General features: G+C 41.5%; 1 long non-coding RNA gene across 1 annotated transcript; it reads left to right on the top strand.

Moving 5' to 3' along the window:
- Positions 1-1,518: 1,518 nt before the first annotated feature.
- LOC116452070 lies at positions 1,519-25,088 on the top strand. The gene is made up of 4 exons (XR_004243395.1): positions 1,519-1,602; positions 20,388-20,449; positions 21,647-21,726; positions 21,866-25,088. It is a non-coding gene; the product is annotated as an uncharacterized LOC116452070 (long non-coding RNA).
- Positions 25,089-26,331: the final 1,243 nt, after the last annotated feature.

Raw genomic sequence — 26,331 nt, 5'->3', positions numbered from 1 at the left:
GCAGCAGGGCACCCTGCGGGCTGGGGACTACCTGGGGTTGCAGGGCTGGGCCTGGCAGCTGGACCTGTTCCACCACCTCATCCAGGAACATCCAGGGGCACTGGGGCACACTGTCCCGTATCAGGCATCTCCCTGGGGACAGGGACAGCCCTGTAAGTGCCCTCAGGCAGTGACACAGAAATTTGTTCTGTGCCTAACAGCCTTTTACCTGCCTTAAAGCTGTGTTTGCATCTGTTGGCAGTCCTGTTCTCTGAAAAAAGCCTGGTGCCCATCTCCACTCTTTTCTGCACCAGAAATTTTTCTTAGTTTTTTTGGGTCTGTCATTTCTGTAGTGCAGAGAAGCTACCATCCCACCTGAGGACTGCAATGCAGGTGACCGCCAGATGCTACTGATCCCAGATGGTATCACCTCCTGGTGGTTCCTGATGTCCCTCTATCTTGACCTCTATGCTTCCCTCATGGGGTTTACCTCAGCAGACAGAAATTTGACATTGGCACTGTGAACTCTGCTGAATCACAAAATCTCCACGCCTTAATTTCATGGGCCTCATCAATAAGTCTTGGTACTACAGCAGCTGATTAAACAGTAACTAATCCCCTTTTGTTGTTGGAGGGAAAAGTAGAACAGTGAAACCTCTTGTATGTTGTCCATCTCCTGAAGTTGAAAGGGTAAAAAGGAAGAAAAGCAAATAACTGTGCTTTGGATAAAACCTCATGATCAGAAAAGGAGCTATTTACACATGCTCCTCAAAGGATCATGTGCTAGCCAATTTTAAATTAATAAAATTCACACCTATTTCATAGCTTTTTCTTCTTTTCTTGTGTACATTATTAATCCATAAGTGACATCAGGCAATTCACTGGCTTCTAATGGTGAGGAGTTTTGCCTGAGTGATGTGGGAAGAAGAAGCAGAGAGAGAGGACCTCATGGTAATGGTTCTCAAGGGCCAAGATCTCCCATTCTGCTCAGCCAGCCTCATCCATCCCAGTGGAAACTGCTTCAATAGTGCTGCATTAAATACAGAGAGTAACCTGTACCATCCTCCTTGGCACGGGGTTTTACCACCTGGTCAGAATGCCAGTGCTTCGAAAGGGCTGCTGCAGTTCCCTTGGGCATGAGAAAAACCCCACAACCTACCTCTTCATCAATTTTGTTTCTCTTCCATTAAAAGAACAGTTTGAGGTGGCAGGATGGCATGGAGGGGTGAAAAAGATTATTGTGCCATAAGCCCTCTGAACTCTTGTGTTGAACAGCTCTGTGACCCTGTCCTGGGGCAGCCCAGCCTGGAGTGAAGGTGTTCTGCTCTCCAGAATCACCTCTTGGACACTCTTGCCCACTAAGTTTCCTCTGCCTGAACAGGGAAAAAGCAGCTCTAATTCACAAAGGCAGAAACTGGAGTCAGTTTTTTGCACACCCGACTGATGTTTCCAAGTGTTGCCACCAGAGGATGTACCAAGCACATTTTTTGCTGTATCAACACATAAACACACAAACAGATTAAAATAGCTAGATTTACCAGCAGAGGTAGCATAACTTCTGTATCAACATGGGAAATATCAGTGTAAACAACAGTTCTTGAAAAAGAGAATGGAGAGAGAGAGGTAAGGAAGTTATGCACTGTATTTTCTGATGCATTTATCCCAGCTCTGTAATATCTAACATATTAAATGATAAATGCATTTCTGATTTCTCTAATGCATTGCTAATAGTGGGAATGTCTAACCTAGGCCACTTCCAGTATTTAAAGCAGTTTCTATCAAAGACAGCAGCCATTTTGATGTTTGAATATTTTTCATTGCTGTAATTCATCTTCTAGATCTGGGGTAGTTGGCAATTTAGACACCAGGCAGAATAGAGTGTTCAAAGAGACAATGGCTACTGGAGTGAGGCATGACTCAAAAGCTGTTTGAAAAATGGTTGCTATAAAAAAGAATGGTAGATAATGAGACAGCATTTAAAACTGGTGTTTTAGGGAAAGATCTGTAATCTTCTCAAAGACAGTTGTCAAAGATTTCTTAGTGGTTACACTCTGTGTCAACAAGAAAGTATATAATTTTAACTGAAAAAAAAGAAGTTGATCTCACCCTGGCATTATCCCCCTTACTACAGGCACTGAATACTTCTAGGAAGCCACAGGTATACTTCAAAATGTGTGTTCTAAAAGTGTATAATGTTGTGAAACATTCAAGAATACTCATTCTGCATTAATTATTTTCAGACTTCATTAATGGTCTGACTCTGACAATTCAGTGTCTGGTTAAGTGGAAAAACATCCCATTTGGTGGAAGAGAATCAAGCCTTGACAAATGTATTTTAAAATTATTTGTCATCACACTCTGTAATAAAGATAACTCTTTGCAGGAGTTTTATCTTTCATGGATAAACTGAGTTATGTAGTCATGGTCCCATCCCGGAACCAACTCATTTATGTCTCTGTGTTTGTTTAGGCACCAAGTCTCATCTAATAACTCAGGAGTTATTAACTTTCTAAAACAACCTGTTTACTCAGTACATGACCCCTCGGTATTATGATAAACAAACATGAAAACAGATGGATTAAAGAAAGATTCACTGGTCTCTGTTGAAGTCTTCTGAGAAGAATTATTCTGGATACACAGTAAATTGCAGTTATTGTTTATTTGAATGGGCTTGTCAGTATAAAAAATAGCAGAATAATTTCCCTTCAGTTACAGTGTTTGCAACATCTGCAATTGCTGTAGTAGAGAGCAGTGGATGAACAGATTCATCTTCCATACTGTAAATACAATCATCTTCTTTCAGCTGTCAGTGTACTATGGTTCATTTTTTAACCAACCATACACTTTTTCAGTTATTGTTACTATCACTATCCACTTAATCGTGTCCATTTGAACTCCCCTTGCAAGAGCTGGGAAGCTTGAATCTTGCAGTAAATTTGTTTATTGATCATCCAATTATAAGATAAGACAACTTTTTACTTACTTTACTTCTTCCTAATGGCAAACAAGAAAATTCTGAGGACTTTTTCATACTCTTGTATTCTCATGGCCAGTGTTAAGTATCTGTCCATGACTGCTGCAGCCCCTGGCAGACCTGTAAGACATCAAATGCCTGATCACTTTTTCTGAAAGTGGAAGGTCATTCCTCCCCCATCTCTGTGAAAGCATAAAGAGAGGAAAATGTTAGCCTTTGGCAGCCCAAGTGGCGCTCGCACTTTGGCCCGTGCAGTATGCAAGCCACCATCTAAAGCTTCTCACAGTACTTTCTCTGAAATCCCTTAGCTCTAAACAGTTAGGATATAACATTCCTACTCTTAACTGTCTTTGAATTTTCTGTTTCCTCTATTTCAATAGCAGAAAAGGAAATCAAACACATCATAGAAATCTTATACACACCTGAGCAAACAAAACCCAATCAACATCTGAGGCATAGAGGAGGAGAACAGTTCAAATATTAGTATATTTTTGGTTGGAGCCTGACTGACTGACTCCTCAGAAGCCCATTCACTCACAGATTCCAGCATGCTCGTGTAGGGGGGAAGGCATCCTCTGGATACAGGAACCTCTGAACCCAGCTGTATCCCAAGCAAGTCATTGCAGCTGGAGACACTAGATAAATAGACATCAGAGGCTCCACAGGGCAGACCGGGGAAGAAGTTGCTTCTGAGAGTCCTATCTATGAAGAGCCTGGAGATACAGGCACACCTGGTCTAGTCAAGCCTTTCCTTGTGATGAAGTCATTGCTGCTTGCTGCTACCACTGATGCAGCTGTGCAGTCCCACACCTATGGAGTCTGAGCCTCAAAGAAGCACAGCCTCCAGAGCAGCCTTCAAGCAGGGCTCAGGATTCCTGCAGCCCCCTCCTCTCTCCTGCTGAACTGTCCCTACACCCAAAAGAGGATCCAATTCCCTGTCCTCAGGGGCACCTGGCACATGCACTCTTTTGCCCTTTTGTTTTTAGCACGGTGTCTGCCACAAGGTGTTGTCACCTGTGCAACTGAGTAGACAACCCCCCAAGATGCAACAGGTAGGACAATGCCTGAGAAACTCCATCACTCAGTGAATAGTGCCAGACAGAGCTGGTTAGAGCAGCCTTTCATTCTGGCAACACTCTTAGCTCTGGTGTTTGCACACATGCCCCCAAAACTGAATTTTTCTCACGACTGTAATGTCAGAAATTTCAAAAGAATTTTTTATTTGCTTGTTGTGGGAGATTTCAGCTGTACTTCATATGGTCTTCTCCTCTTTAGTGGACAAATCTGGAGCCAATTTCTGATGTGTAACTTTATCCAAAATCCCACTGTAGTCTCTAGAAGTTCTGAGACTTCTCAGATGGGGGGCTGACAGGAAGCTGCCTGGTTACATGAGTTTTAACACATCTTTCAGCTAACTCTGAGACCCAAATGCAACATCTGCTAGAACAAGCAAGGACGTCATGTGGATTTATGATATTTGCTTGAGGATTCTGGAGCCATAAACCAGTGAATGGACTACAATGAGATAAATACAGTATTTCTCTTCTGTCAAAGACAATTCTGTTCCAATACTTTTCAATGCATTATTTAATTGAAAGCAGTTCCCATTTTGCTCAACCTAGCAATTTGAAAGTTTAAAAGATAAGCTACATTTCTTTGTTTGACTATACTGTCAAATGCATTTGAAAATGAAATGCTCAATCACGATAATGTTGAGACTGCTCTTTATGTTTGTGGGTTTAAAATGTTAAACCTAATAATACTCCCTTTTTGAAACTGGGCCAATGCTACTTCACTTGAAGTCAATGGGAATTTTGCCAATGACTTAAATGAAAGCAAATTTGAGGCCTATATATCAGCTTCAGGCTTTAGGACTCCATGGGAGCCCAGTACTTCCACTTTCTGAAAATTAAGTATTTCCAACTCTACTGATCTCTCTGACTGCAATTTGCTGCCACATCTCCAAAAATGCATTAAAATGAACACTGACAAAGATGGAAATATTTTATTATACTGCTGCCAGATTCGAAAGTTTTAAAGCAACAACATACCCTTCCTTTTTTTTTTTTCCTTCCCCCCCCCCCCAAAACATTTGCATTTCTCAAAGATATGAGACACAGTGCCAATCCTGCAGGCAAATACACACAGGAGAATTGTGAAGCACAGGTACTGTCTGTATGTCTTCAACAAGCCTGTGCACAGCCTGGGAGCCCACCTACACACAGTGACTGAATAGCTATAGATGCTATAGAGACTCCAAAGATTTTTGAAGACCATTGTCTTTTAAAAGATTAATAAAAATATTGATGCATTTTTCTCGTACTCATCTGTCTTGTTTTGTCATAATGGCTCAAAAAGGAAGGGTAAGAAAAGTTTAAATCTTTTGTGGCCAATTCTAACCAAATTGATTAAATAAGCTCTTTTTCAGTTATTATGAAATGTTAATAAACTCAGTAGGCAGATGAAAGATGGGCCAGGTAAGTTTAACCTGATATAGAGAATGAATAGTCCTTTCAGTACTAAGTCTTTAGAATGAACACTTGATATATCTCAAAGAAAATAATTTCTGCATTTGGACCAGTACTCTATGGACCCCAAGTTATTGCAACCAGTGTTTTAATTATGGCCTGAGAATGCAAGTAATCATGAGGGAAAGCAAGAAAGAGGCAGGACCAAACTCACTACCCTACTTACATATCAAATTTGAGATGTCGGTCTCCCCATACAGCAAATTAATCTCCTGGTTTTGGAGAGGCTTCCTTCCTCTCCTCATTTGGTGATCAGATAGCTCAGAGGTGAGCACTGCAGCTCAGATACAAAACAGGTGGCTCAGTGACATAGAGTCACTATACCTGCTTGCCTGATTTCCTGGAACCAGCATACCTTCCAGACTCAAGCTGAGGGTTTGTCTGCAGAGGAGGTCCGAAAAACTGTGAATACCCTTCTGAAATCATAGAATCACAGAACGGCTTGGTTGGAAGGGACCTTTAATGTTTCACTAGGCCAACACATAAATATCATAAAAATATCATACTTTACCCACAATTTCTTTTTTGTACAGCATTTCAGCACAGAGCAATACTAAAAGTCATGTTCTGATTGCTGTGACATACCAGAAGTCATGGTCTGTCTTGCTCTGCACAGCAGTTTTTGAGGAACTAGTCTATCTCTTGAAAAAAATCCCAGTATTTTACAAGTGACCAAATAGCTCTTCATGCTTTGCAGGCAAACACACAGAATTCATCCTCTCCTTCCCTCTACTGATATCACAGTAAGTGGGGCCTGATTTAGAGACTCTGAGTATCTACAAGGTCCAACAGACTTTGAACACTTTTGAACAGCAATGCTTCCGGAAAACCAACACATCTGCATGAGTTTTTTCCACAGCAGGATGTTCATTTGCAAGTTCAACTTGAAGCATATTAAAAGTGTGTTATTATGTCTTTCTATGAATTATATTTACGCGGTAATCATTCCCTCCTACTCCGGATGGTTAATGACAGATTCGTTCTATTTGTCTGAGAAAGATGGAGTTTGGGGTACAATGTAGTGGTTAAATTATTGCCAAGTCACCATAAAGACATTACTCCATCTAATGTGCACAATCACACATTCAGTCAACTGATGATACAAGCCAAGCAGAACTAATCAAAACATTGAAGGTGGATGCTTGCTGCCAGCATCTCTCCTGCATTTACCAGACAAGCTATTTACAAACCTAGAATGTGAGCTACTTAACTGTGAGCGAATTGAGTTTTGAAAGTAAAATGTAGCTAAAATTAAATAAAAATATTCACTTAGAAGAGCTGGAGAGTTGCAGGCTGGCTACAGATTAGATTTTCAGTAGTCATATCATTCACCAGTGATGATATCTTCACTTCTAGGCTTTCACTGACCTTCTAAAACCACATATCCATTGTTTCATGGAAATGGATGTTATCACTAGATTTCCCAAAATCTTAGGAAACAGTGGAAAATAAGCTCCTGAGATCATCTTCGCACCTCCTCAAAGGGATCAGTTGTCCTAAATCTTTCCTAAGGGAAGTTTATGCAGCCTGCTATCATTTGTCTAATCCTGTAGCCCAAGACCCTGTGAGCTGATGCAGATGTCTTCTGCTGATTCCTCCAAGCTGGCACTGGGGGTCATGCCATTAGGTGATCTAGTAGTTAAAGTGTACAAACATAAATGTTTTGTTCAATGTGTTATATCATGACCAGAAAAAAAAAAGTTAAAGGAAATCAATTAGTGAAACTCACCGAATTAGATGGAGGATTATCAGGCTTAGCTAGATCTATTGACCTATTTACTTTTAGTGACAATCTGTTGCCCTTTCATTTTGAGCAGCAATCTGCTGTTCTCTTGGTTTGTTGCCACCAGGTGCCAACCAGACTGCTTGATCACTTCTACCTCCTCAGCAGGGGCAGAAATAGTCCATGGACTGAGATAAGGAGAGGGACATCACTCCCCATTTACTGTCTTGGGCAAAACATACTTGACTTTGCAAAATGATTTGATTTATTAACAACTAAAACCAGAGCTGGATAAAACCAAAACTAAACCCACTTTTCACCTGGGCCACCCTTCTTCACCTACCATCTTCCCAGTCTCAACTTCACACACAATACTGCTGCCTCTTTCTGCCCTTAAGTGGCACTGGAGGGTTGAGAATGGGGGTTGCCATCAGTTCAAAAATCATTTTCTTCTTTGCTGCTCCTTCTTTCTCATACTCTTCCCCTCCTCCAGCATGGGGGCCCTTCCATGAGATATAGTCTAATCACCAACAGGATACACTCTTCCACCAGCTTCTCCAATATGCATCCACCCTATGGGCTGCTGTCCTTCAAGAACTGCTCCAGAGTGAGTCCTTCCTACTGGGTAGGATCTTTCGGTAATGGACTGCTCTAGTGTGTCATGTCCTGAAAATAGGGTATGAATAAAGTAGTGCAAGATATAATGTGATTACTTGTAGCGGATTCAGTTCGTTAACCGGGCAGAAACACAATTAGAATGTAGTGGTTTGGTTCAAAATATCCATTACTTACTTATTTTCCTTCTGTGAGATAAGAATTAGGAGAAAGCAAAGCAGGCACAAAACTTAAAAGACTATAAAGAAGTTTATTAACAGACCTAAAAGAAAGAAAAAAAAGTCAGACAAAACCTTTAGAACACTTCTCCTCCCCCCACCTTTCTCCCTTCTCCCACTGACAATGTAAAAAGACAACCCTTGAGATGTCCAGTCAGTTTACCACTTCTATAATAACCCTTTTTCCAGTTCACTTAGGGAGAGGAGTCTCTCTTGCTCATGCTATGGAGACATCTCCACAAGAAACAGTTATCTCTTGGCTTCAATATCACAGCAAGACAGCCGCCCGGGTTGGTTCTCTGCTCCCACGTGAGAGTCTCTTCCCCTAACTTACTTTTCCCACAACTGCTTTCGAGGGTCCAATCTTGACCTACTGGGGTACCATTTTAAAGATGAGCTGTTCAGAAGCAAAGGTTCTCTTCACCCATCTCTGGGAGCATCTTCATCTCTAAGAATAGAGGCCCTCCTCCTCCCTGGGAGCAAGGGTCCTCATCACTTTCATCTCTAGGAACAGAGGTCTTCTCCTTCCCTGGGAGCAAGGGTCCTCATCAAATTACAGCTACTGTCATTTGCTTATTTCAGCACAAGTACTTTTGCTCACAATTACAGTTATTTGCTTATTTCAGCACAGATACTTCTCTTCACAATTGCAGTTTGAATTCTTCACCCCCCCATGCTTTCATGAAATTACAACAGGCACTCTGATGTATCACAGTCCATCACCATAGCTTTACAACAGAATTTCAGCTTCTAAGCTTGAAGCATCTCCTCTTTCTCCTCCCTCAGGGTTTCAGCTCTTCTTTCTTTACTGACTTTGGTGTCTCTATGGTGTTTTCTTCACTTGCCTCCATCTTTCCTCTTCCTCTGGCTCAGGAGAGGATTGATGTCTGCGGCTTCATCTGTTCCGGAGGAAACTTACAGCACTAAAGGTTTACTTCACCCGGCCCCACAGCTGGAATTCGCTTACCGCTGTTGGTCACGTGATCTTTGCCGGGCAGGGGGCAGCAGCTCCAGATGAGCCCCGACTGCACCAGGGGCTGCCCGCACGGAGCAGGGGCTGCCTTCACGGAGCAGGGGCTGCCCGCAGGGAGCAGGGGCTGCCCTCACGGAGCAGGGGCTGCCCGCAGGGAGCAGGGGCTGCCTTCACGGAGCAGGGGCTGCCCTCACGGAGCAGGGGCTGCCCGCAGGGAGCAGGAGCTGCCTTCACGGAGCAGGGGCTGCCTTCACGGAGCAGGGGCTGCCCGAAGGGAGCAGGGGCTGCCTTCACGGAGCAGGGGCTGCCCGCAGGGAGCAGGGGCTGCCCTCACGGAGCAGGAGCTGCCCGCAGGGAGCAGGGGCTGCCTTCACGGAGCAGGGGCTGCCCGCACGGAGCAGGGGCTGCCCGCACGGAGCAGGGGCTGCCCGCACGGAGCAGGGGCTGCCCGCACGGAGCAGGGGCTGCCCGCACGGAGCAGGGGCTGCCCGCACGGAGCAGGGGCTGCCTTCACGGAGCAGGGGCTGCCCGCAGGGAGTAGGGGCTGCCCGCACGGAGCAGGAGCTGCCCTCACGGAGCAGGAGCTGCCCGCAGGGAGCAGGGGCTGCCCGCACGGAGCAGGGGCTGCCCGCACGGAGCAGGGGCTGCCCGCACGGAGCAGGGGCTGCCCGCACGGAGCAGGGGCTGCCCGCACGGAGCAGGGGCTGCCCGCAGGGAGCAGGAGCTGCCCGCAGGGAGCAGGGGCTGCCTTCACGGAGCAGGTGCTGCCCGCACGGAGCAGGGGCTGCCTTCACGGAGCAGGGGCTGCCCGCACGGAGCAGGGGCTGCCCGCACGGAGCAGGGGCTGCCCTCACGGAGCAGGGGCTGCCCGCAGGGAGCAGGTGCTGCCCGCACGGAGCAGGGGCTGCCCGCACGGAGCAGGGGCTGCCCGCACGGAGCAGGGGCTGCCTTCACGGAGCAGGGGCTGCCCGCACGGAGCAGGAGCTGCCCGCAGGGAGCAGGGGCTGCCCGCAGGGAGCAGGGGCTGCCCTCACGGAGCAGGTGCTGCCCGCACGGAGCAGGGGCTGCCCTCACGGAGCAGGGGCTGCCCTCACGGAGCAGGGGCTGCCCGCACGGAGCAGGAGCTGCCCTCACGGAGCAGGAGCTGCCCGCAGGGAGCAGGGGCTGCCCGCAGGGAGCAGGAGCTGCCCGCACGGAGCAGGGGCTGCCCGCACGGAGCAGGAGCTGCCCGCAGGGAGCAGGGGCTGCCTTCACGGAGCAGGGGCTGCCCGCACGGAGCAGGGGCTGCCCGCACGGAGCAGGAGCTGCCCGCACGGAGCAGGGGCTGCCCGCACGGAGCAGGGGCTGCCCGCACGGAGCAGGAGCTGCCCTCACGGAGCAGGGGCTGCCCGCAGGGAGCAGGTGCTGCCCGCACGGAGCAGGGGCTGCCCGCACGGAGCAGGGGCTGCCTTCACGGAGCAGGGGCTGCCCTCACGGAGCAGGAGCTGCCCGCAGGGAGCAGGGGCTGCCCGCAGGGAGCAGGGGCTGCCCTCACGGAGCAGGTGCTGCCCGCAGGGAGCAGGAGCTGCCTTCACGGAGCAGGGGCTGCCCGCACGGAGCAGGGGCTGCCCTCACGGAGCAGGGGCTGCCCGCACGGAGCAGGTGCTGCCCGCACGGAGCAGGGGCTGCCCGCACGGAGCAGGGGCTGCCTTCACGGAGCAGGGCCGTGGGGGGCCGCAGGCGGAACAGGGCCGTGCCTCGGCCAACCCGGCTGGGCCGAGCAAGGCCCGGCCTGGCCCCGCTGGGCCGCCTGCAGGGCCCCTCACTACCTGTTCGAAAGCCAGAAGACAAGAGAGCTTTCCCGGGCTCTGTTCGTTCTTAAATGTGGATCACAGAGGCATGTCAAGCTTCTTAAGTGGCTTAAAAAGTTGCCAAAGTATTCAAACTAGCCAATTGATTGGTTCTGTCAGGTCATAGAGGAAGCTGTAAGCACCTCTTTGCAAGAGAATCACTTCTGTGGCTGAAGCCCCCTTTACTAAAAACCCAAACTATATTAAACCATGACATTACTAGAAGACCTGGATGCTAAAATATCCATGAAAATATCAAAGTTGTAATACTCATAAAAATATGGACATTCTCTATACCAAATTCATTCAGTATCCTAAAATATGAATAGCAGAAAAGATTTTTTTTTATTGTGTGTGTGTACATCATGCACATTAAAAACACTGTTTTAAAATTGAATATTATGTGCTTATGTGATTAATTTTAGTGAATGGACTCAGAACCACTACCTAGTAGACTTAATTTCAGCATTTTCTAATTTATGAGTGTTTGAAATGGAATTTAATATTCTGTTGTCTTGTTTTTTTATCCAGAAATATCTATTTCTAGTAACAGCCAATATTTAAGTATGCCTGTACTGCTAAGAGTCAGGAAAAGAGATTTATCTATTTGAAAAAAAAGTCAAGAAAAATGGCTGTGGAATGGATATACAGCAATATTCCAATATCACCACATAGGTAGGCTTCATAAAGCTGCTAACAATTTGTGTATAAATCTTGACATTTGGTGTCATTATTTGTTTGTTTTTTATTTATATTCCTCATCAGGCTTATAGATGTTCTCTATTGTGTACTTTCATCAGCTATCTTTCTTCCTAACCTGTAAAAGCTCATTTTGATTCTTCTAGACAAAGCATCTTCATCTGATATAAGCCTTCTCTTATCAGTAATTCTGTTTCCTTCTGTGAAAGGTCTGATGATCTGGCTGCCTGGTAGCTACCATGATTATCTGACACACACTATGTCTGTACTGCTACTTCATTGCTTCCCACCATTAAACTGGAGGAGAAAGTGATGTCAGGAGACAAGAGGATGAGAGAATTATTTTGCATTAATAAGGCCCACGGCCATGACTGACTGATAAGGAACTAACTGGTGATTGTGAAAGTACAGCTTCACTCTCTTGATGGATGGAAAAGAGGAGGTATGGCTAAAAGTCATCACAGGAACTGCAGTGGGTCTTAATCAGGCATATCAGTACCTGATAAGTGAATGGCTTAGTGAAATGCTGAGTGAGGAATCTAAGCCGTCGACATGTGCCTTGTGAATTTCACTGCATGGTGACAAGCAGTTCAGAAAGACCAGCACTGAAGATCCTGTTTATCTCTTCAGTTAGAATGTTGCTGTCTCCTTAAACAGAGACTAAGCTGAAAATAATAAGAACTACATTTTAAACAAAAATGTATAAGCCAAACATTGGCCACATGAGAGGAAGAAGTGCAGGATCCTACAGATTTCTGATAGGCAAGAGAAGACTTCTTGGATAACTGCTGCAAGGACAGACATGTACCCTTTTTGTTTCACACATAGAGCAAGATTAACTTTATATAAGAACAGGAAGCTGCTTGATGATAAAATACTAGTGTTGGTTTGGTTTTTTTTTCTTTCATATTACAACCAGAAATAAGCTTCACAAAATAGAAATTTTGACCACACTGGCTTGTGATCATGACTGGGGGTATAGCATTCACACAGTCTGTACCTAAACTGGGAACACCAGGACTCTTTTCAGGCTCGTGGGCAAGTGTGCGAGCCTAGACTGTGTCCTAAATTCAACCAACTCAGCAAAGAAAGCGCACACAGACTGCCAACAACCAACGCTCTGGTTAGGGCCCCACGCTAGAGACACACATGCATGTGTGCCCTTCTAACTTCTTCCAGATACAACCACTGTTGTGAATCCACCAATACTCATGCTTTTACTCAGATTTAAAACTTAAGTAATTTTGGCTGCATGAATGAGCCAGAAATTTCTTCTGGTGGTATGTCACCTTTCTGTAGCTTAAACTTGTAACAAGAGTTTAAAACAATATGATACTTTCTCATCTATTCCCCTGCAGACTTACCTTTACATATACCATCTACTCAATTAATTTATGTTTCTTTAGAGATAGTACTAGGTATTGCATTACTTAAAAAATGTCCTATAATGAATACTAAACTGGTAATTTGGACAGTCTCTGCTGAGAGTCTGGGTGAAAGCAGACCAGTTTTCACCAGGAAAGAACAGGAAGTCATCAGTAAGTATTTACCTAGGAATAATATCTAGAATGTAGAAGTTTTTAAGTGAGAAAAGCAAAGAAGGAATCCAAAATACATTGTCACAATAAATCTAGCATTCTCATCTGTTCCTGGTTTAGCATTTTCACTTGACAGATTAACAGAGATGTGTAGCATATGGATTGCTGTTCAATGAATTATTGCATGTGGTATTCAGGCCTAAACTACACAACTCTTTAAATGATCTACAATGGAAAATTGTAAGTAAATTTTTCCTACTTGGATCAATTCTAGTATTAGTGCTGGGAAAATCAATTTAAGAATCAGCTAAACCCCAAAGTTCCTTGAAATTCATGACTATATGGCTAATTTTATTAATTTAAATATTCTATTTTCTCATTTCTGGTGTTCCTGTTTACAGATCACACCAAACCAAAAAAACTAATAAACAAACACCCCCCCTCCCCCCAAAAAAAGTTGCAGAAACCATCCCCCAGTCCCTCCAGTCCTTCAAGAAAGACTTTTCACATACTGTTTATGGCTAAACTGCAATGAAATGTATTTCAATTAGACACAGATGCATACTGACAACACTATGATGACAGTTCAATTACCATAATACATTCAACACAGAATGCACTTGTGAATTTGTGACATGTTTTTATGTTAAATGACCCTACTGAGAAGTTCCATAATTTTTAGCAATGCTTACCCAAGGCCCTGAATAGCTTTTACTAGTGGTTTTAGACACAGTGAGTAAAATCCAGGCCTTGTGAAATAAATGTAACTTTTACTATATAGGTAGTGGGTCCAATCTCTGCATATTCAACTTACTGGATGTCTGCTGAGAATACAATACAGAAGACAGGAAACAGTCCAGGAGGTGCCTGGAGTGAGTGGAAGAAAACTTTCTGACACAGCTGTTGAGGCAGCCAACTAGGAAAGGTGCTCACTGGACCCACTTTTTGTGAATGGAGAAGGACTGTTAGGTGATGTGATTGTTGGAGGCCATCAGCTGCACAGTGATCATGAAATTATGGAGTTTTTGCTTCTTGGAGAAGTAAGGAGAGGGGTCAGCAGAACTGTCACCTTGGACTTCCAGAGTTTAGACTGTTTAGGAGACTGATTAGGAGAGTTCTTGGGAGGCAGTCATGAAGGGCAAAGAAGTCTAGGAAAGCTGGACATTTTCCAAGAAGGAAATCCTAAAGGTGAAGGAGCCCGCTGTCCCCATGTGCCAAAAGACAAGATGGCAGGGAAGAAGAAATCCTGGCTGAACAGATTTGCCTAGAATTCAGAGTAAAAAGGAGAGTTTATGATATTTGGAAGCAGGGGCAGACAACTCAGGTTGTGAAGTTATGCAGGGAGTATACTAGAAGGTCCAAAGCCCAGCTAGAATTAATGTGTATAGTGCTGCAAAAGAAAAATGTTTCTATAAATACATCCACAACAAAAGATGGGTTAAGGAGAATTTCCATTCTTTTTTGGTTGTGGGGGGAAATATCATGACAAAGAATAAGGAAAAGGCTGAGATACTTAATGGTTTCTTTGCCTCAGTCTTTAATAATACCAGCAATAAGACCTGTTAATCTGACCAGTTTCTTGCTGGTTGCCCAGCCCCCTGAGCTGGAAGACAGGGATGGGGAGCAGAATAAGGCCCTCATAATCCAAGGGGAAGTGGTCAGTGACCTGCTGCAACATTTGACACCCACAAGTCTGCATCAGAATGGATGGGATTCATCCAAGGATACTGAAGGAGCTGGTGGAAACTACAGGCCTGTCGGCCTGACCTCATTGCTTGAGAAGGTCAGGAAAGGTGGAACAGACCATCTTGAGGGCCATCCCACAGCATGTGCAGAGCAACAAGGGGATCAGACCCAGAAAACAAGGTTTGAGGAAGTCAGGTCCTATTTTTGACCAACCTTCTATGACAGTGTGACCCATCTAGTGGATGAGGGAAAGAATGGATGTTGTCTACCTGGACTTTTGTAAAGCATTTGGCACTGCCTCCCATAGCATTTTACTGGAGAAACTGGCTGCCCATGGCTTGGATGGGTGTTACCTCTGCTAGGTAAAAATCTGGCTGGATGGTAAAAATCAGGCCCAGAGAGTGGTGGTGAACGAGTTGAATCCAGCTGGGAACTAATCACAAGTGGTGCTCCCTAGGGCTCAGTACTGGGGCCAGTCCTGTTTAATGTCTTTACTAATGACCTGGACAAGGGGATTGAGTGTACCCTCAGTCAGCTTGCAGGCAACACCAACTTGGGTGGGAGTGCTGATCTGCTGGAGTGCAGGAAGGCTCTGCAGATGGATCTGGACAGGCTGGATAGATGGGCCAAGTGTATGAGGTTCAGCAAGGCCAAGTGCTACAGTCTGGGGGCAGAGTGGCTGGAAAGCTGCCCAGTGGAAAAGGACCTGGGGGTGCTCATCAACAGCTGGCTGAACATGAGCCAGTGTGTGCCCAGGGGACCAAGAAGGTCACTGGCATCCTGGCCTGTACCAGAAATAGAGGACTGAGGTGCTGAAGCCGTGTTCAGTTTTGGTCTCCTCAAAAAAGACACTGAGGTGCTGGAGCATGTCCACTTGATGATCTGGAAGGATTTTTCCAACCTATATAATTCTATGATTCTATATTCTCATTCTCTTTCCTCAACAGACCATAAAGAGAGACATTAAGAGTTCATGGGATTGTCAAGGAATGTTCCTGACACAATCCAGAGAGTCTTTCACACTGGATTACCAGTGCCGTGGTCTTGTGAACTGTATCATACTCTCTTTAATGACTAAGAGAAAAGATTAAGTTAAATCTTTATTTGAACTCTCAGGGGAGTCTTGTCTTTCGGCATTACCCTTTCATTTTACTAATTTCTGAATTTCATTTCACTATGTTTATTTTAAACTCAAAACTAATAAAAACTATTGAGTGGATAGTCAGAGCTGTGTTACAAGAATTTTTCAAGCAAAGTCCATATTTAAAATGAAGTATCTGTAATTCGGCTAAAGGGAATGAATTTAACGGTTTTGAAAAAAAATCATTTTTGATATAAATCATGACCCTGAAGGCAATTACTGTCATCAGATGTACTTGCAACAGATGTGGTTTTATACCTAAAATCTGCAAATAAAATAATCTAATAGTAATAATAATAATAATAGTAATAATAGCTGTGAAAAATAAAAACTGTCCCATGTACACCAGTGGGGTTTTTAACCCCAAAAAATGAGAATGAAAATGGTATTATATTGTTACATACTGTGTTTTAAAACCTGTTTAAATATCAGGGCAGAACTTAGGGTGTATGTTGCTGGACCACATAATTTTTTACATGATACTTTCATATTAGCTTATTTTGAGACAGGGTCTATAAAACTTCATTCATGTGCAGCATCTGTCTATTGAGAAAATGCATGTAGACTGCTTTTACAAAGCCTTAGATAAGTTAATATCTCTATCCAAGTTAAGGTGAGTCTGTTACATGAATGAGAATTGTGTAAATAGTAAGAAAACATGTATTGTTAAGTTCACATTCTACTAATTCTGGAGTTTTACTAATTTGGTACTTTCTCATGAACATTTAAGTTTAGCATCTGCTTCTTAAGCATAATACCTTTCTGAAAAAAATTGCTTTTTGGAGTATACAACAATAACAAAAAGAATTAAGTCAACACTGGTTATTTGAAATACTCCTTGAAGTGCAGTACCACATACCAATATTGCGTTCACCTATTGTATCTGAAGTGTGCTGCAAACTTTGGAAATCACACTGCCTCAACCATACAAAGCATTTACTCTTTCTTCCTGCAAAACAAATAACTCAAGTTGTTTCTTTAATCATGTGTTTCTTTCTTAAGGAAGGGAAATTTGGTATTTTTCTTACTACTGCTGATACTTGCCATCTATAAAAACAACGTTGCCTGGCTTTAAACAAATTCTCTTCACAGGCTTCATTGCTCTCCTCTGGATAGACATGTTGCCCATTTCTGACAACAACAGATGCAGTGCTTTCAGACTCTACAGAAAGTAATGGTGCCTGACATTTCTAGGGTGAAAGTCTCTCTATGGTTTTAGTGCTAATGGAAACAGACTTTTATTCTTCTTGAAAATCCAAAGCCAGAATGTAAATGGCTATGTAGTAAACAGAACAGATTTTTTTAATCCCAGAAAATAAAGTAACACTCTTATTGTAAAGTTATGGAAGTTTTGAAACAACCCAACGCTTTCTATCCAGAGCTTGTTTTCTTTAGTACCTATTAGATAACATGTATACTGAACAACTACCAATATTTATACTTTATACATAAGGGAATTTGACAACAGTTTAAATGACATCAGCAGCAAGTATTTACAAATGAGAACAAACCTCAGCCAGATTGGCTATAGTGATTCACAAAACCATTTTGAGTTAGGATGGTGTGTTCAGATGGCTTACACTCAATGAAAATCTCAGTTACTTTGAATTAGTCCTATAGCAGTTCTGAAGCAGATTGTATACTTAGCAAAAGAGACTTGATAATAATATTTTACTTCTTTTTTTAGGAGCTAAGTATCCAGAGTAAAGAATTCTCTATGGTACAAAACAGGAAGACAAATTTTAAAATATTTTAGAGGATAGTTTGAAGGGCAGGGAGTTTTCATAATGTGGGGTTCCCTAACAAAGGTAAATGTACAGGCTTAGCATCTGGGTGATATTTCTTGAATAATAAGTACTGAACAATGATCCCTGGATATAATCTAATTCCTGTAATAACGTAGATTCAGTGTATAGAATAGCTTCTTCTGAGTTCTTGCTTCAGGCCTGAAAATCTGTGATATTCTGTGTTTGGCTACCATCATGTTTACATCAGACTGAAAGAGGTTGCTGAAAGAGTACTGTTACTTATGGTGCTAAAACCTTAACACCCCAGCACATGTATCCATTCTGATGTAATGCACGTGCAACTGAACATGTTGGGATTCACCCGCACATGATGTTAACTGAGTACTTCACTCTTTGTCAGACAGTGGCCTAAGTCCTTGAAAGTCATCCATGGTCAAAATCTCAAGCCAACCATAAAGTCTCAAGTTTGCAGAGGTACTAGGTTTTTCACAATGCACTCAGCATTATGTCACTGAGGTTTTGCCCATCGTTGTCCAGCTTTGTTGTACTGGCTTCTGGAAAAAAGTAGTTCTGCAGAGGCCAATTCTCAGGCACAAGAAACTTTTAATGTTACAAAGAAATCAGGCCAATTTCAAGAAGCTTTTCAAATAAAATATTTTAGGTTCCTTAGTTCAGTGAAATATTTTAATCTGGGCAAAGCAACCTGAAACAATTCTCAATGGGGTTGGAAGACATAAAATCTAATTGAAACAGCCCCCTGAAACATATTAATTTACAAAAACTGCAGGATCCATCAGAAAATTGTTCTGATGGAAAAAAATCTGTGTGGGTCCCTTTGAGACTTTACTTCAGGTAATATACAAGATATTTCCTTCCAGCTTTTGGCCTCTTAAGAAGCCACATATTGATGTCTTAAATCAGAATGCCACTGGTATCAGGGCAATAGTTTGGTACCATCAGCAACTGTTCAGAGACATAGTTACACAGTCATTAAAGAGGCAGGTGATGATTTCTCTTTAGTTGGGCTCTTCTGGAAGTTGCAAAACCACATGAGTTCATTAGGTATTCTTCATTTGAAAGCTAGGAGTCAAACACCTTTTTTTCTTTTTTTTCTTTCACTTCAGTTAGCTCTGGTTGTGTTTCATTTAGCCTGTTTCCTCCTGGCCTCTATGGGAACAAGAGTCTCCTATGATTTCCTCAAAACATTGGGTCCATGATCATGTAATTCTCCTTGGCCTGTGGAATAGCTCTTTTAAAATCTGTGTCTTTTAATGCTGTGCCTGATACTGTTTGGAGTCATTTCAGAAGACCAAAGTCCACCTGTCCAGATATAGAAAAGAATTGCCCTAGCTAATAAACCAGATGCTGAGCCTCTCTCCTGCCTTTATGTCTCCCACTCAGTCAACTGCAGAAATAAATTTTTTCTGGTAACCTTGATTATATCAACAAAGTAAAGAGTTAATCTCAACTAGGTAACTTATACAGATATTTACACACACAGAGTATACAGCAGAAGAAGAGCAGGAAAGTTACACACATAGAAAGTCATCAAACTTCTGAACACTGTCATTAATGCAGGTTTTTGTCACCCACAGAAGTTTTGGTTTTGATCTGGGCATTTCAGGTCTCAGTCTTTTTTAGCCTTCTCAGATTCCATGCAACAGTTTATTGGTTTCCACTGATTTGGAAAGTTTACATTTGAGAGTTTTACACTGTACTTTTTTTTGTTTTGTTTTTGGTGTCTGTGTTTTTAAAAATTTTTATAATGTTCTGAAAAAATTTCACCAAGAAATTTCAAACTTCAGTTTTCTGGTGTCAGCTGAGTACAGAACTCTTCAAAGTTAGCAACCATCAGCTGAGCATAGTTACTTCAGAGCTCACCAGGAACAGTGACTCAGAAGGTGTCAAGTTCTTGCTACAAAATGAACACTCAAAACTGAATTAAAGGTTAAAACTAGACAAGAACTTACCAGAATAAATGGGATATATATATATTAACACATACTTATTCCAAAATGGTCACATCGCTTTTGTTCAACCTGGATCAATGGAAGTCATAACATCAATCCAAACAAATTTTGTCAAATTTTCTCTAAAATGAGACAATATTTTCTTTTGAATGAAATTACATTAAGTGGTCTCAGAGTCATGCAAGTACTAAATATTCAGTACATTTCAGTATTTTCAGGGGAAGAGAAAGACAATCAGGGTCTTTACTCTGGCAAAGCCCTGAAAAATATAATGACTAGGAGTTAAAATAACTTAAGTAAAAGTAGAAATACAGCATTACTTTTTAACAATAAGGCAATTTATGATATAGATTACCAAGAGAAATATGAAAATTTTTAAGGAAGATTTTGTTCCTTTCCAAGCAAGATTTAGTATCGACTTCTGGAAGAACCTCACTCAAGCACAGGAATGCAGAAAGCATCCTGTGCTTGATTCGGGAGCAAAACCAGGAGTATCTAGTGCCATCTGAGATGCTGTAGGAGATGTGGTCTGGTTTCCAGATGCTGTGCAAGTACAGGTCTGTCTTTAGAGCAGTGTCACAGCTGCTTCTCCTGGATGTGTGTCTCGTAGCCTGTTGCATCTGAAGTGGCACTAGGTGTTTACGTGTGAGCAACTTGTACAAGAGGAAATGGAGATGATCTGCTAATAGCTGGCCTTCTTGCATTATTTCTCACCATTTTCAAACAGAAATGAAACCAGATTGCCTTTCATTTTTCTGTTCTGTAGTATCAAACTTGTGAATCCATGAAGAGAATCCAGTAACCTTATTCCTGGAAATTTGCAACAAGGTGTGTGAACTTGCTTTCTCTGAAACATTCTTAGTGGGTTTATTCTGTGCTTCCTCATAGCAAAGGTAAATTTAAAAAGAATATGCATTGTTAAATTGTTTGAGTTTAGACTTCATTTTTGTGTTCCATGACAGTTCAAAAATCCTTAACTAACTAACTATCTAATGACATAACTGATTAAAGATCAAGCAATGAGCACATTATTTTCCTGTTGCATTTCTTACCTGGATTTTTTATTCATTTCTGAGTAAAGCTATTCATCCAGGAGAGCTCTATGAAAATGTAAGTGTAAATGCTACACAATGTGAGCCAGGGATAAGGAGAGAAGCAGTGGATTCAAGGCTTTCGGGCTATAATGTACTGCTTTCTAGATAATGGTCTCTCTTGGTGTTATAAAGAAAAGCAAACATATCATTAAGAAAGAGCTCCATAAAAACTGCCTGTCAAATATCTTAAGCTTCATTAGTTTAGATTAATGACTTACTTGATCTACATGACAATAGGTGAAGCAAATCTTTGTTTATTTATTGACAATTCCATGTAACTGTGACATGCATAAACAGGCTTCCTCCTGATTAGTTCCATGTTTTAAAGTAACTTTGTGTTATAAAACTTGTTAACTACAGTATCATTTTATTGAACTCTGCTCCGTGAATGATGTGATCTACATTGAAAGGCGTCAATATTGCAGCCATTCCTGGCAGGCATTGGAGCATTATGTACACAGATTGGAGTAGATATCTCATTGTACAAATCCACAGACCCAGAAAATGTCCAGTTATTGAGACTGCACTGAAAGGACAATGTTTTATTCATAGGATCTGTGATGCAAGGTCAGAGAATGAAACCTGAACTAAGTGTAAGGTTCAGATTAGTTTCATGGTTTTGCAGAAGACCTCCCTGAAAGTTGGGTCTCTGAAAGCACCAGTCCTTTCCAAAAGACCCATGGCAAGCATTTGTAGCACACAGTATAGCATTCATATGAATAAGTTGTTGGGGAGTGATTTCCAGTGTGAAGCTCCTGTAAAGCTCTGCAAGAGGGAGGCAGAGAGAGAGTGAGTGAAAGTAAGTTATGCAAGCCTTTTGTAAGAGAAAAACTTTTCCAGAAGATGCTTGTGGAGTAATGGTATGAGGATGTTGAATTTTGTAATGTGTTTTTGTTTGCATGACATAATTAATATTTTCTTTCATTTACAGTTTGGAGGCCGTAACCCCATAGTACCATCGACACCCTGTGGTTCTCCCTTATCCATGCTCCTGAAAGCACATAGCTGAAAGTGAGTTTCTTTAGCAGTAGCTATTTTAGGCAGAACAGGTGATGTTGTCTCTTATTATGCCACTTTCATGCTTTCAATTATAAAGATCTGTTTTCATTGACTGTAAATTTTCCAACTTTTTTTGGCTGATATTTTATAGATTCAATGTTGACTTCAGGTTGCAACTTAGGAAAAGCCAACCAACACATTTCAAATGAGTTGACATAAGGATCAAGGTCAAAGCAAAGAAGAGGTCAAAGGAGGGAGGAATGGGAAAGAAAAGACTGTCCAATTTGCACGTGGCTGGGTGAACACAAGTGTCCTGAGTCTCACTACTGTTCTGCTGCTGGTAAAAATGGCAAAGTAATGGCAAACTGTTATCTCAGAGTTCCACAGCGGACCTGCAAGAACAACTTTGCTGCTCCCTGCTAAAATCTCCAAAGTTTTTCTCCACCTCTGTTGCTTGTTGCCACAGGAAAGATTCTCCTCTATTCTCTTCTTTTAAAAACGCTCAAGAGTTCACATGTGAAAACAAGCATGAGAAAAGCTAATAGGGTAAAAATATTAGAACAATTTTTTCTCTAAATTGCGAAGGAAATGTCTTCAATAAAATATGTGGGTTCAACAGTTAATCAAATTATGAAAGGAGCATTCACTAAGGTGATGCTATTGGAGAAAAATACACTCCATATTAATTCCTTGTGTCAACATTTATTGCGAAAGAGGCCAGAGAGATTCCTACTCCACAGCTACACTTTACCAGAGCATAAGCCCACAGGGCTGCTTCCATCAGGAATTCCTAAGCAACTGAAATAAACAACTAATAAATTATTATCTGTGAATAATAGTCTGTCATTTAAATGACTTGAGTTACCTGAAGAATGGAAAGTGGCAAATATGACACCAAAATTTTAAAAGATTTTCTAGATTAACTCAGACAATTCCAAACCAATAAATTATATTTATGTAAGAGCAAATCTGTAGGAATATTCCATTTCACAGAATGAGTAATAAAAGAGAAAAACATGATATACTAGGAAAAAGCCAACCTAGCCTTTGCAAGGAGAAGTCATGACTCATATATCAGTCATCTCCAGAGGAGCCACTGAGCATATGGTTCAGGTGAAAGTATAAGAAACAGATGGTAGGAGTGGGTAGCTGGTTTTCAGAAAGAAAGGAGCTCAAACATATTCTACATGTGAAAAATGTGCCATTTGACATATTCATAAATGGATATTCCTTGAATGATAAGGAGAAAAAAATCTGAAAATGATCCAGAATTATTTGGGATAATCTAAAGCGGATTGTGAGAAGTTGTCAAGGAACTCAAACTTACAAGTAGATTATAAACAGTTAGATGAAATGATATGTTAAGAAGTGGAATGTGAAGTCTAGGAAAAGAAATAACCTACAAGTATTAGTATAGGATGGCCATCAGTTTAATTACTAACATTCTGGAAAGAGATTCTGTAGCTGTAAACTGTTCTTCAAAACAACAGCTTAGCATTCAGCAGTGTCTATAAATATAACTAGAATCTGAAGAATAATTAGGAAAATATTTAGGAGCATAACAGAATACATAATTATGTCCCAGTGTATATTAATCATCTATTAATATTTCAAGATTACATTATTCTAAATTTAAGGACACCGGGGTCCTATGAATGCCCAAGCAAAAGAAAAAGGTATAACAGAATTATCAAGGATCCAGACGAAGACAACAAAAATAAGCAGAGATGTGGATTGTCTTTTGCATAGCTAGAAAGCAAATAAAAATAAAAAGAATTTGGAAAAATAGGTTACAGCACAAGTGAGACTTGTGGAATGGAGATGATCAATAACAAACAACTGACAGTGCAAGTAGTAACACCAAATGAAATTGTCAGAGTGGAATTTGAAAGACACAAAAGGTATACTTTTCATGCAAAAAGGTATGGTTCTTAAAACAAGTTTAGAAGGGGACCTGAGAAATTCAGGCAGGCTAGATCCACTGCTGGCCACCGCTCATGATGAGCTGTAACCTCCAGAATAAGTCAGCCATTTCTTGCTGGAGGCTGGCTCACTCTACTCATTGCTCAAAGGAGATGTGAGTCTGGGCTCACGCCTTCTACCTACATTTACATTCAACAGTCAGACATGAGAAAACTGGAAAATTAAGGTTCTCTGTGCAACTTTTATTAAAAATTCCTTTTCCAATAAGTATTGTGACATAAGTATTTATTACTATTTATTATTATGGTTTTGCTCTTTTCATCTCCTGCAATGTTCTCCCTTTCCTTGTATAAGTCCAGGAACAGTTTGGGAACAGAGCAATGCTGCATATGAAGGCGGCCCTGGCAGAATATATTTTCACCAGTTGCAGTTGTCTGGTGACTGCCATGGGGAACTGCAAGAAAATAACAGATCAAATGAAGTCAAAACCCCTTGAATGCAGCCTGGAGAACCCTCTCCTACTGTATCTTAGCTCGTGTGCCAAGGATGTCTTGCAGGCAGACATCCACAAACCTCCTGCCTTTGAACTGCATAGCATCAGCATTGTAATTGTAGCCAAACTATGAGTGTTAGCTGGTAGCATGTTTTCCATACTCTGCTCCCTCCTTGGGATCTCAGACTCCTTTCTTAAAGAAGGACTTAACCCCAGTCAGTTTGATGGAATTCAGGATCACAACCAAGAGGACATACAGCCATAAAACATCAGAAAGTCACATCAAATTGGAGTTTTTACAGCTCATCCCTAATTTTTACTACAGTACCAGGGAATCTGATTAAGGAAAGTATTAGGAACTTGCAATTTCAGCTAAAGGCAGTAAGATTACATAGGCTGTTATGTGGTGTTTAGTGCTGTGGGACGTCTGATCTTTCTGTGTCTCAAATTCTGCTGGCTAATCACTGGAAACATTTGTTTTCACATATGTGTTAACCACTCTGGCTCTTGCATAATAGTCATGCCACTCTTCAGCTCCTAAAGTGTGCCATTTGACATATTCATAAATGGATATTGGAAATAATTAATTAATATGTATATGTCACTCAGTTGTGGATATAATGAGTGTGACTGAAAAGAAAAATGTGTTCTTCTGTCTTTAAATCTACATTTTAGAAACAAAGATGGCCTGATGTTGTAGAATGAAAGGGAAAAACAAACCCAGAATATTGACTACATTTTTCTTAAGACCGTTTTGCATGTTGAATGAAGTAGGTAGTATGTAAGGAATTATTTTGTATTTGAAGACAATAATAAAGGACAATAATAAAAATACGTGCACAAAACCATACAATGGCAATCCTAATTTTGACATTTCCTAGCTACTGAGAGCTTTCATTGAAAGCCTGCTTTTTGAATGTGTGATTTGTGTGTAATAAAACCCATGAGCTTTATATCAGCACTGATTGTTAGAAATTTTTTATATATATCCACCCGACACTTTCAGTGTAACATTTTTATATAAATTGAAAATAAATGTATTCTAAGGCAATTTTAGCAACATTCACATTTTATGGTTTAGCCTGTCCAGAGTAGTGCTAGATTTCTGCATAATAATGTCATCACATTCAGAGGAAATAGAGAGTTCAATGGTGGATGGGTTATTGCAGATCAGTGAAAACTGAAAGATTGGTTTTCCCCTTCATATAAGAGCTATATTTAGCAGAGTGTGACCATGCCATCACACCATACAGAAAAAGTGATAAAAGCAAGGCTGTACAACCAGACTACTTTTCTTGAAAATAATTCACTTTCTATTATACCAAAGTGGTGAGAATAATGTTGTCTTGGAATTTTTAATATTTCTAGGCTATATTTCCATTGCTGGTGTCATGAGCAGCAGGAGCATATACTCTGTTTCAACAGGCAGAGTCTGAATAATGTTATTTGTAATTTAAAAAAAAAGACGGGTACTAAAACAATCAGAATAGCCCAGAGTAGATCTACAAAATCTGCTTATAATTCACCATTCTCCACAAGAAATTGGTTTTCTTCTATGACATCATAGAGGATTCTATATTTCAAGAAGAAGAGATTAGGACAGCTCCAGCTCCAAGATGTGATGAGAAGAATGGTCATCTGCTGCTTTTACTGCTTTCATATGTTGTTGGTCAACACTTCTTCAGTTTTTTAGGCCGCATAAAAAAAATAAAATCCATATTCTTCTGTCCTTCAGATGGCAGTCCTAGAGGAAAGTGGTTTATCCCTGTACGAGACTGTTAATTAGCTTGATGGAGCAACGAACGTGAATTTTTATGTATTATGTATATTTTTCCCCTTAAATTAATAGCAGCAATCTATTCTTCCTTTCTCTAGTCATCTTTTATGTGGTAACTAGTTACTTTGTATCACAAACATCTGGAATATAAATGTTCAGAGCATGAAACATTACTTTCATCCTCTATCCATGCTGAAGATCATACAATCAGGTTAATGTTAACATAATACTCTGTATGTAGTGTCAGGGAAGCAATCAGAAGGAACTGCTTTCAGGTCAGGAACAGATATGTGCAATTTTCCTTGAACTTGTGTATGGTGAAGGGCTTCAGCTGTGCAGGCTGTGCACAGAGGTTTGGTCCTTGTATTCTTGCCTCTTCTGAATTGCACTGAGTACTGCCCAAATCTGATGTGCTGTGCTGTTT

Source organism: Corvus moneduloides, chromosome 1, assembly GCF_009650955.1.
Source record: "Corvus moneduloides isolate bCorMon1 chromosome 1, bCorMon1.pri, whole genome shotgun sequence".
NCBI classification, from domain to species: Eukaryota; Metazoa; Chordata; class Aves; order Passeriformes; family Corvidae; genus Corvus; species Corvus moneduloides.
Note: the sequence above shows the minus strand (reverse complement) of the source record. Positions and strands in the feature narration are given on the sequence as shown.